Here is a 14345-nt window from a genome sequence, read left to right as displayed (position 1 = left end):
CGCACAGTAATATATATCATAGGCAACTTACAAATATATATAAAATAAATTAATGAATACATGAACATTGTTTGATCTCAGGGTCGCAGAATATGTTTTTTTCTGCCTATTTATTTTAACTTTTAATATTTTGGCCTTAGGTATATGCTTATATTTAAAATAAAATACGCAACAACTAGAGACCATTGGAGAAAATAAAGGAGAGTGTTTTCTTCCATATTTATAAGAAATCATGGTTCTATTGTAATATAGACAACATATAGACAGAACTATAGTTTCCACTTCCAGCATATTTTAAATTTGTATCAGGAGCTAACAAACTACAGCCCTTGGGCTAGATTCAATAAATTAGATTCTTGGACATAACTCCAGTGTGTACATGTGGAGGCTTCCCCATACCAACAAGCAGTTCTAGGACACCAATAGGGAGTTGAGAATTCAAATCTATTGTGACACTAGCTACTTGAAGATAGAATCAGATTCCACAGGTAAAGGGTTCAGTCCCATAGGACTGCCCTCCACTTTAGATGCCAATCACAAGCCCATATTCTTGCCTGTACTTCTGACCAACTGGTCATAAGTCAGAGGTTCCCATGACCCCCTCCCTGGATTTAATTAATTTGTGAGGATGGCTCACAGAACTGAGGACACCCATTTACCAATTTATTACCACTTTATTACAAAGGATATTAAAGGATATGAATCAACAGCCAGATGAAGAGATACATAGGGTGAGATCTTGAACAATAGAATTTCTGTCCTTATGGAGCTTGGGGGCCCGGACAGTGTCACCTGGAAGCGTTCTGATTACCCAAACCTATATGCAAGCACCCTGAATCCCCTTTTTGGGTTTTCATGGAGTTCTCATTACATAGGTATTGATAGATTAAATCATTGGCCACTGGTTCGGGTTTGACCTCCAGCCCCTCTCTTCTTCTCAGAAACTGGGGCCTGGGACTGAAAGTTCCAACTCTATTCATGTTTGGTTTCTCTGGCAACCATCACCCCATCCACAGATCCTTTTCAGAAGTCATTCATTAACATAAACCCAATTGTGATAGAAAGAGATTGTTATGATTAAGAAGACACTTATTTTACTTTTATGGCTTTGAAGCATTTTCAGGAACTGAGAACAAGAGACCAAGTATTAAAATAAAAGATGTTTCCATTGCTCTTATAACTCAGGAAACTCCAAGGGTGTTGGAAACTATAAGCCAGAAACTGTGAATGAAGATTAGACATATGTAAGAAATATATATGTGAATGATCAACTATAAATAATTCTTATAAATCACAGTGTCACATCTAGCCAGCTGCCTGTTTTTGTGAATAAAGTTTTATTGAAATATAGCTACATCCATTCATTTTTTATCATGTCTATGATTGCCTTCAAGCCACAATAGCAGAGTTGAGTATTTGAAAGAGAGGCTGTATAGTGAGCAAAACCTAAAACCTTTACTATCTGCTCTTTCAACAAAAAAAAGTTTTGTGGGACCCTGGTCTAAATCTTATTGGTAGGTAGGTAGCCAGTGATGGGAAAAGAGGGTCCACAAACATTTCTTTCAAAACATGAGCAGGGAATCAGAGACCTACTAAAATTTCAGTTTCAGGGCTATCACTTTCTCAGAGAGTTTGAAAGGTTAGAGTTCTCTCAGTCCATATAAACCTTATTGGATATCAGAAATTATTCAGCAGAAAGAAAAGAAAGAGGTGGTGTACTTTAGCATTTTTGTTTCTCTTTTTTCAAACTTGATTTGGAATAAGTTTTAAATTCTTTTAATGAATTCAAGATGTAAACCCTGAAATAATTTAATGGTTTTTAGTTAGGCCCATTGCAAAGAAATAAAGTTGCATTATCTCCTCTACAATAGGTGATGTATGAATAGCCAAACCATTAGTACAATTAATGTAAAATACGCCATTTCCTATAGTGATAATAAATGACTATGTTATAAACATATGTGTATTTGCAAGTTGTCAACTTTAAAGGTAAAACAGCCAGTTATTTTACTAACAAAATGGTTATTCAGAAATAGCAAAAGAATTGCAATTCAGTACAAGCAAGCTACAAAAAAACCATAGGCAAGTCTGGAGAACAGAGGGGAGAAATGCTTTTTTATAGAAGAAAGGGGAAGAGGGCAGTTGGGAGGGGCAGTTATAAGCAAAAACTCCATTGGCATCAGGGCACCTGGGTGGCTCATTCGCTTAAACATCTGACTTTGCTCAGGTCATGATCTCCTGGTTTGTGAGTTGGGGTCCCTCATTGGGCTCTGTGCTGACAGCTCAGAGCCTGGAGTCCCTTCAGATTCTGTGTCTCCCCCTCTCTCTGCCCTTTCCATGCTGATGCTCTGTCTCTCAATAATAAATAAAAACGTTAAAAAAATTTTTTTAAGTCCATTGGCATGAACTGAGAGTTTTAAGTGTAGTCATGGCTTTTCATTGACTTAGTTGTGGCCATCTCTCATTGGCTGGGCTGCTACTGGGCAAAGAGAAAATCTTCCTTTTTCTGGCGAGACTTCCTTCTAAAGGGAATGAAAGATATAGTACATCTCTTCCTCTAGGAACAGACAAGGGCTGCAACTAGTGGTACAGAGTGAGAGCTTCCCCCTGCTGGCCTCTGGACTCCATTTTAAATGAGGTTTCCTTTATTCTGTTTCACAAAATGCAATACAAAGAAAGCTGACCCCTAACAGAAAGAATTCACACCTAACACATACAGTGACAGATTCTCCACACTGAGCAGTAATCTACTGTGGGCTTTGGTGATGGAAAGGTGGTGTGACGTGGGTCAAGCCAAACAGATGACCCCGGAAAGTCTCAATAGGAAACTGTGAACCCGGATACTTTCAGGGAGTGGAGGGATGAATGCTCCAGTCCAGAGGGGGCTTCTACATACTGTACCATGGCATCTTCGGATTGCAGGTAGTCTAGGGATTGACCAGGAGCCAGATAACTAAAGAGAATTATGGGATATCTCTAAAGATGAGGCAGTCAGGGAACTGGAGGACAGCAGAATATGCCATCCCCAAACATGCCATTTTGACATATAGATTATTTTGAATTAAAGTTACTTAAGAAATAGTGTAAGAATGACACTCTGACCCTCCTACGTCCTTTGAAAGCAGAAAATAAATCTCTCATGTGAAAGGTACCTTCCCAGGACCAAGAAGGTACAAGAAATGTTTATCACCAGAGATAGTAAATTTAGGGCCGAGAAAGCTCCCTTGTAAGTTCTTCACTAATTTACTACTCCATGCCCAAATCTCTTTGTCTCGTCAATTCTTTACAAATTTATTATTTTGTCTTAAATGTATAAAAACTGCTGGTTTGGCCACTTTTTTGAGTCCCTTATTATTATATTTTTATTTTTGAGAGAGAGAGAGAGAGAGAGAGAGAGAGAGAGAGAGAGAGAGAGAGAATCTTAAGTAATCTCCATGCTGAGTGTGGTTTGTGACCTGAGCCAAAATCAAGAGTCAAATGCTGAGCCAACTGAGCCAACAGGTACACCTGAGTGGGTTTCCAGAATACATGAAATTAAATGTATTTTTTCCTGTTAATCTATCTTATGTTAGTTTCTGAACCACTTAAAATTGTTTCTTATAATTTAATTTTTGTTTCCTTTGAGATATATACTCTTTGATGCTGGGAAATTTTATCCCGAGATGATCGTTTTGTTTCTCTGGTATCTTCCTTAACGCTAAGCCTGAAGAAGGATATAGAATAGGAACACAAGAAACACACCACTTTCTGGTGATTCCAATTTTATGCTTTTATGATTTCTCCACATATTTTTAAGATGATTGCTGGAGTTGACATTAACTTCTAGGGGACTGTTGCCCTCATTGAGCTTTCTGGGTAAGCTTCCCTTTGTCATGAAGTTTAGGGAAGTGAACTGGTTAAGTTGGAGACCTCCGCTCTCATTGCGCTTCTGCCAATCCATGGGCAATATTTCATTCAGATTTACCTTCTCTGGGAAAGCATTTCTGACGACATCCACCTAATGTGGATCGTTCCTTTGTTCTGGTTGCATTGTCCTCGTGTAATCACCTTCTAAAAAAATCACATATTTAAAAATTCTATTTATAAATGTATTTTTGATCTGTTTTTTTTTTCCCCTTTGGACTACAGGTTGTGGGTATGTCACTTGATTCTTCCTCTTAAACTTTGGTATCAATACCAAATAATTTATGTTGGAATTTGGAGCAACATGAAAAATAATGGAATTCACATTATACATTCTTTCATTTCATAAATTTGCAAACTGACACATAGAATAGGTAAATGAGTCGAAGACTTATTTATGATCACAAGCCTTGTTAGTGTGTAATCTCCTTTGCACAGTGTATATTTAGGACATTCCCAAGTAATTTTGTACACTAAATCCTGTCAGAGCTCGTCCTCCAGCAAAAGGTGGAGAGGTTAGGGTACATTGCAGCAAGTGGCTGAGTGGAAGCAAAAAGATCAACTCAGAGAAGCTGAATCAGAAGAGACCCAGATGGAATATAGGAAAAGAAAGTGGAGCTGTAGTGCAATGGACCAGACTCTATACTCTGAGAGCTAACCTTGGCAGGAGAATAACACAACAGGTATGTTATCAGACTGGGAATCAGAGATCAAGATTGGATTCCAAGAAAGCTACTGGGAGCATGGCCTTCCTAATGCAGAACAGAGAAACTGAGGGTCTCCAAAGTTAGTGAGGGAATAAACCAGGGTGATGGATAGATCATCTATATGGATCTGAAGTCTTTAAGAATAGGGGTTGAATTGGGCTAGAGAGAGATACTCAGGTCAACACTAAAAGATGGAGAGAGACTAAGAGATATGAGATAATAAACAAGGAGGGGTAATATGTGGTAAAGTCTATGTGATGTGCACCTCAGATGATCAGGGGGATTGAAATAAAAATGATGAAGGAAGGAATGCCCTGTGAAATGTAAGGTATGGGAGAGACAGAACCGTCACACGTGAAAGGAAAGAAAGCCTTCAGAGATGTTCATAAAGGAGTGATTCTTAAGATGTGGTCCTTGGATAAGTGGCTTTGTCATAATCTGTGAAAACACCTGGGTTGCATCTTCATCTACTGCATCAGAATCTCTGATTCTAGGACAGTGTTTCAATAAGCAATCTGGGTGATTTTTTTTTGACCCAGTAAGTCTTTATTTATTGTATTTTCCAGGGAAATAGAGGAGAAAGGAAAAGGGTTACCATGTGTTACAAAATGACAGCAAACAAGAAAGGCAGTACTTGGAACAGCAAAACCAGCCATCAAATAAACACTCCCCAGTGATGGGATCTCCAAAGCCCAAGGGGGCTCAGTCTCCTGCAGTTCAGAAATGAGCAATAGGGATCAGGGAGAGAACAGGCAGGCGTTCTTTCCCACCTCCACTCCCTCCTTCCCCATAAATTCAAGATTTCACACAAAGCTCTGGTTTACAGCAGTAAATACAGAGTTACATGATCTGTCTCCCATTAAACAGTCTAACGGCCATTTTGACATGTTTCTTGCACCTGCATAAAAGTTCCTAAGTAGCCTGGATATATAATTATCTTTTCTTTCTTCTCCTTCTGATTCTACTTTCTACTCAGAAGGCCTTCTCATTGCTTCTCTCTACTAAAGGATTAGAGATTAAAGGAAGATCAATCCATCCAAATACAGCAGGATAAATGTTTGGCATGAATCACATCAAGTAATGGTCTTGACCATAATAGATTGTTCCTAGCTTCTTTAGGATTTTAACACAAACCACTTAAGGGTTGTGAAGACACTCCACAAATTGAATGGGTATGGCGACGAGTATGGGTGCTTTTGTGGGAAGGAAGAGAAGGGGGTATGGTAAGAGTCGAGTTTTTAGGCCCAAAGATCTGGTTAAGAAAGGCAAAAAGAGGGAGGGGAACACAAAAGAAAGAATGGTTCAAGACCCCCACTTTAAGAAGAGGGTCCCCCACGTTTATGTTTTAGATCCTTTTGCCTGGTGCAGAAACTTTTGTCAAAGATGCTTGGGCAATTTTCCCTCAATACAAAAAGAAGTTTTTCAGCAGTAAAACTTCAAAGGAACATGGGGGAAAGACCAACACATTATAGTTACACAAATAGGCTAATTAGCAATTACAAATCAATAACTCGTGAAGTCCTACAAAGCCCAGACAAATATAATAATTACATGGGGTCAAAAGTTGGGGAAGGCAAGAACCCAGGATCAGTCACACATCACCCAGTGCATTCTGTTGCATTTGTGCCATTTCAACACAGTGAGCCAGGTTGCAGTGATCTCACAGCATGCACCTACTTTTTCTCTTTTAGCTACCATAACACTATTAGTCACTGCTGCCGGGCAGGACACTGGCTCCAGGCAGCAAAAGAAGATATTAGTTATAGGTTCTCTGGAAGCCATGGAAGAAGAGCCCAGAAGTTATAAAGGTTGAATTTATTTTTATTTATTTATTTATTTATTTATTTATTTATTTATTTATTTTTGATACAGAGAGAGACAGAGCATGAGAGGGGGAGGGGCAGAGAGAGAAGGAGACACAGAACCGGAAGCAGGCTCCAGGCTCTGAGCTAGCTGTCAACACAGAGCCCAATGCGGGGCTCGAACCCACGAATGTGAGATCTGACCTGAGCCGAAGTTGGAGGCTTAGCTGACAAGCCACCCAGGAGCCCCTATAAAGGTTGAATTTAGTCCTTACTTTGTATATACATCCCTGGAAAGCACCAGATGGGTACAGAGGTAGTGCTCTTAATACCTATCTTTACTAACTTATATTTAGTATAATAACAAATATCTATACCCTGTTGTGCAAGAAAGGCCTGGCCCAATCCAGCAAAAGGCATATCTGGTATGTAAAGCCAGGGCTGTGCCCTGGGATTAGAGGTCTGGAAAAGGAAAGATTTATCACATATTAGACAACTCTCCCTTAATCTTGCCTTCCTCTATATGCCTTTCACCTGGCCCAGCCTCTTCTAACCTCTCTGATCCACCTTTTCCTGTTCAGACCAGTTTCCAGTCTTGCAGTAGAAGGAAGTTAAATCATAGGACAAACCAGTTAAAATCTAGTCTCCTAGGGGAACATTCAAGGTGAGGGGGTTTCGAGAAGACACTATGGCAGAGAAGCCAGCTCTGATAGTCAAACTCGAGATAGTTCAGTAGGCTACGCACTCCAAATAGTTAGTCTCCATGGTAATGAAACAACAAAAAGCTTCCCTGCTGTTGCTCACTCACCCCTGGGCTTGCTCACGTACCTGGGAACACAGTGTAGCAAAAAGGGCCTTAGATTAAAATGCACAAAAATACACACCCAGTATATTTATATTAAGAAAAATGTTAAAATGCACAAGACACGCCATTTGCATACAGGTAGTATAGTTGGCATCCTGAGAAAGGGGAACCCATGATACCATTATCCAAAAGAGCAAATAAATGAAATCATATTGGCCCAGAGTAGACAATATGGGGCAACTTAGAGACAGCAGGTCTCCAGCTGGCCCCTCACCCACTCTTTTTGCCCATCATCACAGCCCATTTCTTGGGACAGTTCTTGGCACCTTTTCCCAAGAGTGGGCTATGAGGATATAAGACATGGAGAAATCCTGCCTTACCCCTGAGAGGTTCCCTCCTACTGAATGTAGTGGCTGGTGGGTAGAGCCATCAATCTGGTCTCATATTTAATCTTTTCATTCTGGCATAAGAAATATTATTACATATTTTTCTTTACAAGGAAAACAACTTCCTTATTGAGGCCACTTTCCAAAGCTTCAGATTCCAGGGGTGCAGACTGTGTTAAAGCATACAGGCCCCAGAGGAATTTCCCCCAGAGCCCTCCCATGCGTGGTTGGGTTACTTTTCCTCACTCTCCACCTCCAAAAGGGAAGAAGGGGTGATGATGTGGATTTGGCCCGAAAAGCTGGACAGTTCCAACTACCCACCCTATCCTCACCTCCTCCACTCTGCCGATTGAGGCCCTCTTCTAGAAATTTCCTGATGGCAAAAGGACAGTCCCCACCCACTGCGGCTCCTAGGAGCAAGGCTGGGCTGTGGATTTCTTTTTCCTCTCTGAAGTAGGCTGTCTTTACCTGTGAGCAGGTGGCCTATGGGCCCTTCTGTGGACACCAGGCCACCACGTGATTGATGCTCTGGCAGAAGCGGCACCACTGGGCCCTGGATGGCAGCCTGCATTCTTTGGCCTGATAGTCTAGACCTTCACAGTACTAGCACTGCCTTCCTTTGATGAACCTTCTCTATGTTCCTCCTTTTGGTTGTCTCTCACTTCTAGTACAGGATATGCCACCAGGGACCATGAGAGATTCCAGCCTCTCGGGACTTCTACAAGGTCAACTACACTGCCTCACTCTCCTTCAGGCTCTGGAAGCCCTTCCTGAGCAGCTGACTCTGGAACCCAAAGACATCCAATTGAGGATCTTGTGCGCATCCTGAGCTGTCGGTCAGAGTCAGGAAGCCAAACCCTGTGCACACGGTGACCACTTACAGTTGCTTGCAGCATCTGCAGCTGCGGCTCCTCTACGGCCAGGTCCTCCTCCTCCAGGGCTTTCCCTGTGCCTTGCCTTGGCACTGCCACATGCAAACTGCTGGCTGGATACAGAGCCCCTGGTAGGCGGCTGAGCCCAAGGTCCCACACCCTAGAGTGGGTGGCTGCTGGCCCTTAAGAAGTCCACAGGCAAAGGATGACGGGAAAAGTGGCTGCTGCAGCTTCTCCAGCACCCCACGTGGTGCTTACAACACCAACATTTAAAAACCGTGAGTAGAAAAGGAGGGTGAGGAGCATGTTGAGAAACATGTAAGGATGTGGGAGATAGACCTGCAGACCAGGGCATACTGCACTGGGTTAGAAGGGTGGGGATTTGAGGCTGGGTTGAGCGATGGGCAGGATGGCAGACACTCAGCATCTGCTTTCCGAGGTGGCTCTAGGAGGTGAACCTGGGCTGGAGGTGGACTTGGGTGGGAGGTGCGTGGGAAGAATCTCAGGAACAACTGTTAGAGGTGACAGGTCTGAAATAACTCGTGAGAATAAAATGGCACTTCACTGTGAAACACACTTTATTCAAGGTCCAGACATCATTGTAGATCTACTGTTTCCGCCTGGTTCTAACTGCAGTGGAGCCAAATCGAAGTTACTGCTTTTACTGCCTGAAGGAAAACACCCAATGTAGCTCCTCAGAGTTTTACTTTTCAGGTGTGTCTAACATGAAAATGAATGTCTTTTTCCTAATACGTAAGCCCCCATTATCTAAATCTTTTAGGACTAAATAGTTAACATATGTTTGGGTCAACCCTTCCGGCACGATACAACTAGAACCAGGACAGGGGTTTCTTATTCTTCAGTTATTTTGGAAGTAAGACAATACAATAAAAAAGATAGAAGATCTTTGCATAATTGCAAGTTACTTTGGTCGGTGCCTCTCTCTGTCTCTGTAGTGGGCTTAGAGGAGAGACAAGATGGGGTCGAAGAAAATACTGAGAGCAAAATGAGTTTTGCATTTTCTGCATTTGACCGCTTTGTTCTACTACTTGACAATACCAGAGTGTAAACAGTTTGCAAGTTATTTCACCATAAATGTACTTATAATCAGAGATTTTTTTTCCTCACTAAGACCATTCACTCCCAGTTGCTTAGTGAATTCTCAATACCATGTATAAGAAATAAAGCATCAGAATTTAGACTATTTGTTTTTAGCCATAAGTGGTTCCCATCAGCACTTATATCTATAGCATTCACTGCATATTTAACCATATTAATTCTTTATGATACTCACGGGGGTGGATATCTGTCTTAAAACTCATTTGCATTTCATTAGAGTTTACAGTACATAATAGATCCTCAGTACATATAAGTTGATTTACAGAGCTGTGAAAGATCACATAAGTTCAAGTTCATTGATAATCCCAGTTGGAAAAGTTGAGAACTGTTCACTGCTCATGGATGGGTTAATGAACAGTTTACAAGTGACATATCTGGTGGATAACATGAAAATATTCTAGCAAAAAACCCCACAATTTCTGAAAAGTAGAAAGTTATTTATGCAATGAGAAATTTACAAAAGTCTAGTGATACATTTCAAAGCTTATCTTTATAAGATTTGCACTTATAAACATTTTTCCAAAGTTAAGAAATAAATACAGGTTATAAATCTTTTTTTTGAAACATAATGTTTAGCTATAGTCTTTATTGCAATTTGCATACATATATACTCTCCAGAGACCTTTGGTTATCAATTTCCTCTTATTGATGAAGATAAGCAGTTGTTGCCTCCCTTGTGGACCCCAACTTGTACATATACGCATCTTGTCAGTAACACGGTCTTTCTCTTCTGTGAGCCTCATGCTGGAAAGTGCTCATGACTTCCTTTGCTTTGCTTCTGCATGTAAAAGTTTCTCTTTCTGATCTGTTTATCAGAGACTGGGATCATCTTGAAATTTTAAGAAACAAGTATAAGCTCAGATGGCAGAGATTTTTTTAAGAAAATATTTATCACCATTTTTGGAGTGATAAGCAGCTATTCTGTCTTCACTGAGGACAAAGCTATTGTCAATATGCTTAAATTGCTGGAGAGTGCACTTAGAATAGACATAAGGAAGAGTGTCTCTACAGTGAGTGTTGTTGGGCCCTTAAACAAGTGACATAGGTGATAGACAGGCCTTGGGATAAATTAAAAAAATTAAATCCAGTATAGTTAACATACAGTGTTGTATTAGTTCAAGGTGTACAATGTAGTGATCCAACAGTTCCGTATGTTACTGGATGCTCACACAGTAAGTGTACTGTTGATTCCCTTCGTGTATTTTACTCATTCCCCCCCACTCACCTCCCCTCCAATAACCAGCTGTATATTCCTTATTAAGAGTCTGCTTTTTGGTTTGTCTCTCTTTTTCCCTTTTTTCATTGTTTTGTTTCCTAAATTCCACATACGGGTGAAATCCTATAGTATTGTCTTTCTCTGACTGGCTTATTTCACTTAGCATTATACTCTATAGATCCATCCATGTTGTTGCAAATGGCAAGATTTTTTTAGTTTTTATGGCCAAATAATATTTCTGTGTGTGTGTGTGTGTGTGTGTGTGTGTGTGTACTGCTTTTTTCTTTATCCATTCATCTATCTATGGACACTTGGGCTGCTTCTATAATTTGACAATTGAAAATAATGCTGCAATAAACATAGGGGTGCATGTATCTCTTCAAATTAGTGTTTTTGTATTCTTAGGGTAAATATCCAGTAGTGTGATTACTATTACTACTACTGTAGGGTAGTTCTATGTTTAATTTTTTGAGGAACCTCTATACTGTCTTCCACATAGGCTGTACCAGTTTGCATTCTTACTAACAATGCATGAGAGTCTTTTTCTCCACAGCCTCACCAACACTTGCTGATTCTTGAGTTTTTGATTTTAGCCATTCTGACAGGTGTGAGGTGATATCTCATTTGGTTTTGATTTGCATTTTCCTGATGATGAGTGATGTTGAGCTTCTTCTCATCTGTCTATATGTATGTCCTTTGGAGAAATGTCTGTTCATGTCTTCTCATTTTTAATTGAATTATTATTATTATTATTATTATTATTTTTGGTGTTGAGTTGTGTAAGTTCTTTGTGGCCTCAGACTAAATTTTTATTAATAAGTCTTGCCTGACTTAATAAGATCTGAACTATCATAAATAAATGTGCATTTCCCATATTTTGGAAATAACATTTTTTCACCACAAAGTCCTTTTAAAGGCCTATGTTCTTTCCAGAGATCATGATAATCAAAGGGCATAGAATAGATTTCACTGAAGACTATGAGTGCCACTATGGAAAGAGCTTCAAGTTTTGTAGGTTTAGTTTCACACCACCACAATAAAGCAAATAGTGCAGTAAAGGAAATCATGAATTATTTGGTTCCCCAGTACATATATAGTTTAAATTATACTGTAGTATAATAAGTGTACAGTAGCATTATGTCTAAAAAACAATACACATATCTTAATAAAAATATTGCTAAGAAATTCTAATAATCGTTTGAGAGTTCAGTGAGTCATAATATTTTTGTTGATGGAGAATCTTGCTTTATGTTGATGGCTCCCGACAGATCAGGACAGTGGTTGCTAAAGGCTGGAATCGCTGTGGCAATTTCTTAAAATAAGACAATGAAGTTTGCTGCATCGATTTGCTCTTCCTCTTGTGAATGATTTCTCTGTAGCATGTGGTGCTGTTTGATAACATTCTACCTATGGTAGAACCTCTTTCAAAATTGGAGCTAATCCTCTCAAGCCTTACCGCTGCTTTTTCAACCAAGTTGATGTACTATTCTAAATCCTTTGTTGTCATTCCAACAGTCTTGACATCTTCACCAGGAGAAGATTCCATCTAAAGAAACCATTTTCTTTGCTCATCTGTAAGGAGCAACTCCTCATGTGTCCAAGTTTTCTTATGAGATTCTGGCAATTCAGTTACATCCTCAGGCATCACTTCTAATTCTAGTTCTCCTGTTTCCACCACATCCACAATGACCCTCCACTGAAGTCATGACTCCCTCACAGTCATCCATGAGGGTTGGAACCAGCTTCTTCTAAACTCCTGTGAATGTTGATGTTTTGACGTCTTCCCATGAATCACAAATGTTCTTTTTTTTTTTTTTAATGTTTTTTAAATTTATTTTTGAGAGACAGAGAGAGACAGCATGAGCAAGGATGGGTCAGAGAGAGGAAGACACAGAATCTGAAGACAGGCTCCAGGCTCTGAGCTAGTTGTCAGCCTGATGCAGGGCCCAAACCCACGAATGGTGAGACCATGATCTGAGCTGAAGGCGGTCGCTTAACTGTCTGAGGCACCCAGGTGCCCCGAATCACGAATGTTCTTAATGGCATTTAGAATGGTGAAGTCTTTCCAGATGGTTTTCAATGTACTTTGCCTGGACTCATAAGAGGAATCACTAGCTATTGCAATGAGACCCTTGTGAAATTTATTTCTTAAAATAATAAAACTTGAAAACTCAACCCTCTTCTTGATCTGTGGGTTTTGGAATGGTTGTTCAGTTAACAGGCGTGAAAACAGTATGAATTTTGTTGTACATCTCCATCAGAGCTCATGGGTGAGCAAGTGCTTTGTGAGCAATAATATTTTGAAAGGAATCTCTTTTCCTGAGCCATAGCTCTCAGCAAAAGGCTCAAAATATTCAGTAAACCACGTGGCAAACAGATGCGCTGTCATCCCAGCTTTGTTGTTCCATTTATAGAACACAGGAGAATAGATTTATTCTTAAGGGCCCTAGGATTTCAGGATGGTAAATGAGCAGTGGCTTCAACTTAGAGTCGTCCGCTGCAGTAGCCTCTAATGAGAGTCAGCTTGTCTTTGGAAGCTTTGAAGCCAGGCACTGACTTGTCCTTTCTAGCTATCAAAGTCCTAAATGGTATTTTCTTCCAGTTTAACGCTATTTCATCCACATTGGAAATCTGCTGTTTAGTGTAACCACCTTCATTAATTATCTCAGCTAGACCTTCTGGATAACTCGTTGCAGCTCCTACATCAGCACTTGCTGCTTCCCCTTGCACTTTTATGTTATGGGAATGGCTTCATTCCTTAAATCTCAGGAACCAACCTCTGCTAACTTCAAACATTCCTTCTGCAGCTCCCCTACCTCTCTCAGCCTTCATAAAGCTGCAGAGAGACTTTGTCTTGGTTAGACTTTGGCCGAAGAAAATGATTTTGCTGGTTTGATATTCTAAACAGACCATTAAAGCTTTTTCCATATCAGCAATATGGCTGTTTGGATTTCTTGTCATTGGTGTAGTCATTAAAGGTGCCCTTTTATTTTCCTTCAAGAACTTCCCCTTCGCAGTCACAACTTGGTCTACTGTTTCTGTGCAAGAGAACTGTCAGCCTGTCTCCTCTTCCCACATTCCTTCTTCACTTTCTACATTCCTTCCTTCATCATTTTGACTTAAATTGAGAGAACAGAGACCGTTCCTTTCACGTAAACACTTGAAGGCTATTGCAGGGTGGTTCATTGGCCTAATTTTAATATCGTTGTGTTTCAGGGAACAGGGAGACCTTCGGAGGAGGTGAGAGAGAGACAGGGAAGAGCTGGTTGGTGGAGTAGTCATTACACACACAACGCTTATTAAGTTCACCATCTTATATGGGCACTGCTTGTGGCACCCCAAAACAATTACAGGAGTAACAACAAAGAACACTGATCGCAGATGACTGTAACAAATATAGTAATAGTGAAAAAGTTTGAAATATTGCAAAATATGACAGACATGAAGTGAGCAAATGTTGGGAAAATGGCGCCCATAGGCTTGCTCCATGCGGTGTTGTCACAAACTCTCCATTTGTAAAAACCACAGTATCTGC

At 40.3% G+C, this 14345-nt stretch overlaps 1 pseudogene; it reads right to left on the bottom strand.

Annotated features, from left to right (window-relative positions):
- Positions 1–11997: 11997 nt before the first annotated feature.
- On the bottom strand, positions 11998–13852 carry LOC115295327 (annotated as a pseudogene).
- Positions 13853–14345: the final 493 nt, after the last annotated feature.

Source organism: Suricata suricatta, chromosome 7 (genome assembly GCF_006229205.1).
Source record: "Suricata suricatta isolate VVHF042 chromosome 7, meerkat_22Aug2017_6uvM2_HiC, whole genome shotgun sequence".
NCBI lineage: Eukaryota > Metazoa > Chordata > Mammalia > Carnivora > Herpestidae > Suricata > Suricata suricatta.
This window is presented reverse-complemented; position numbering and strand designations above follow the sequence as displayed.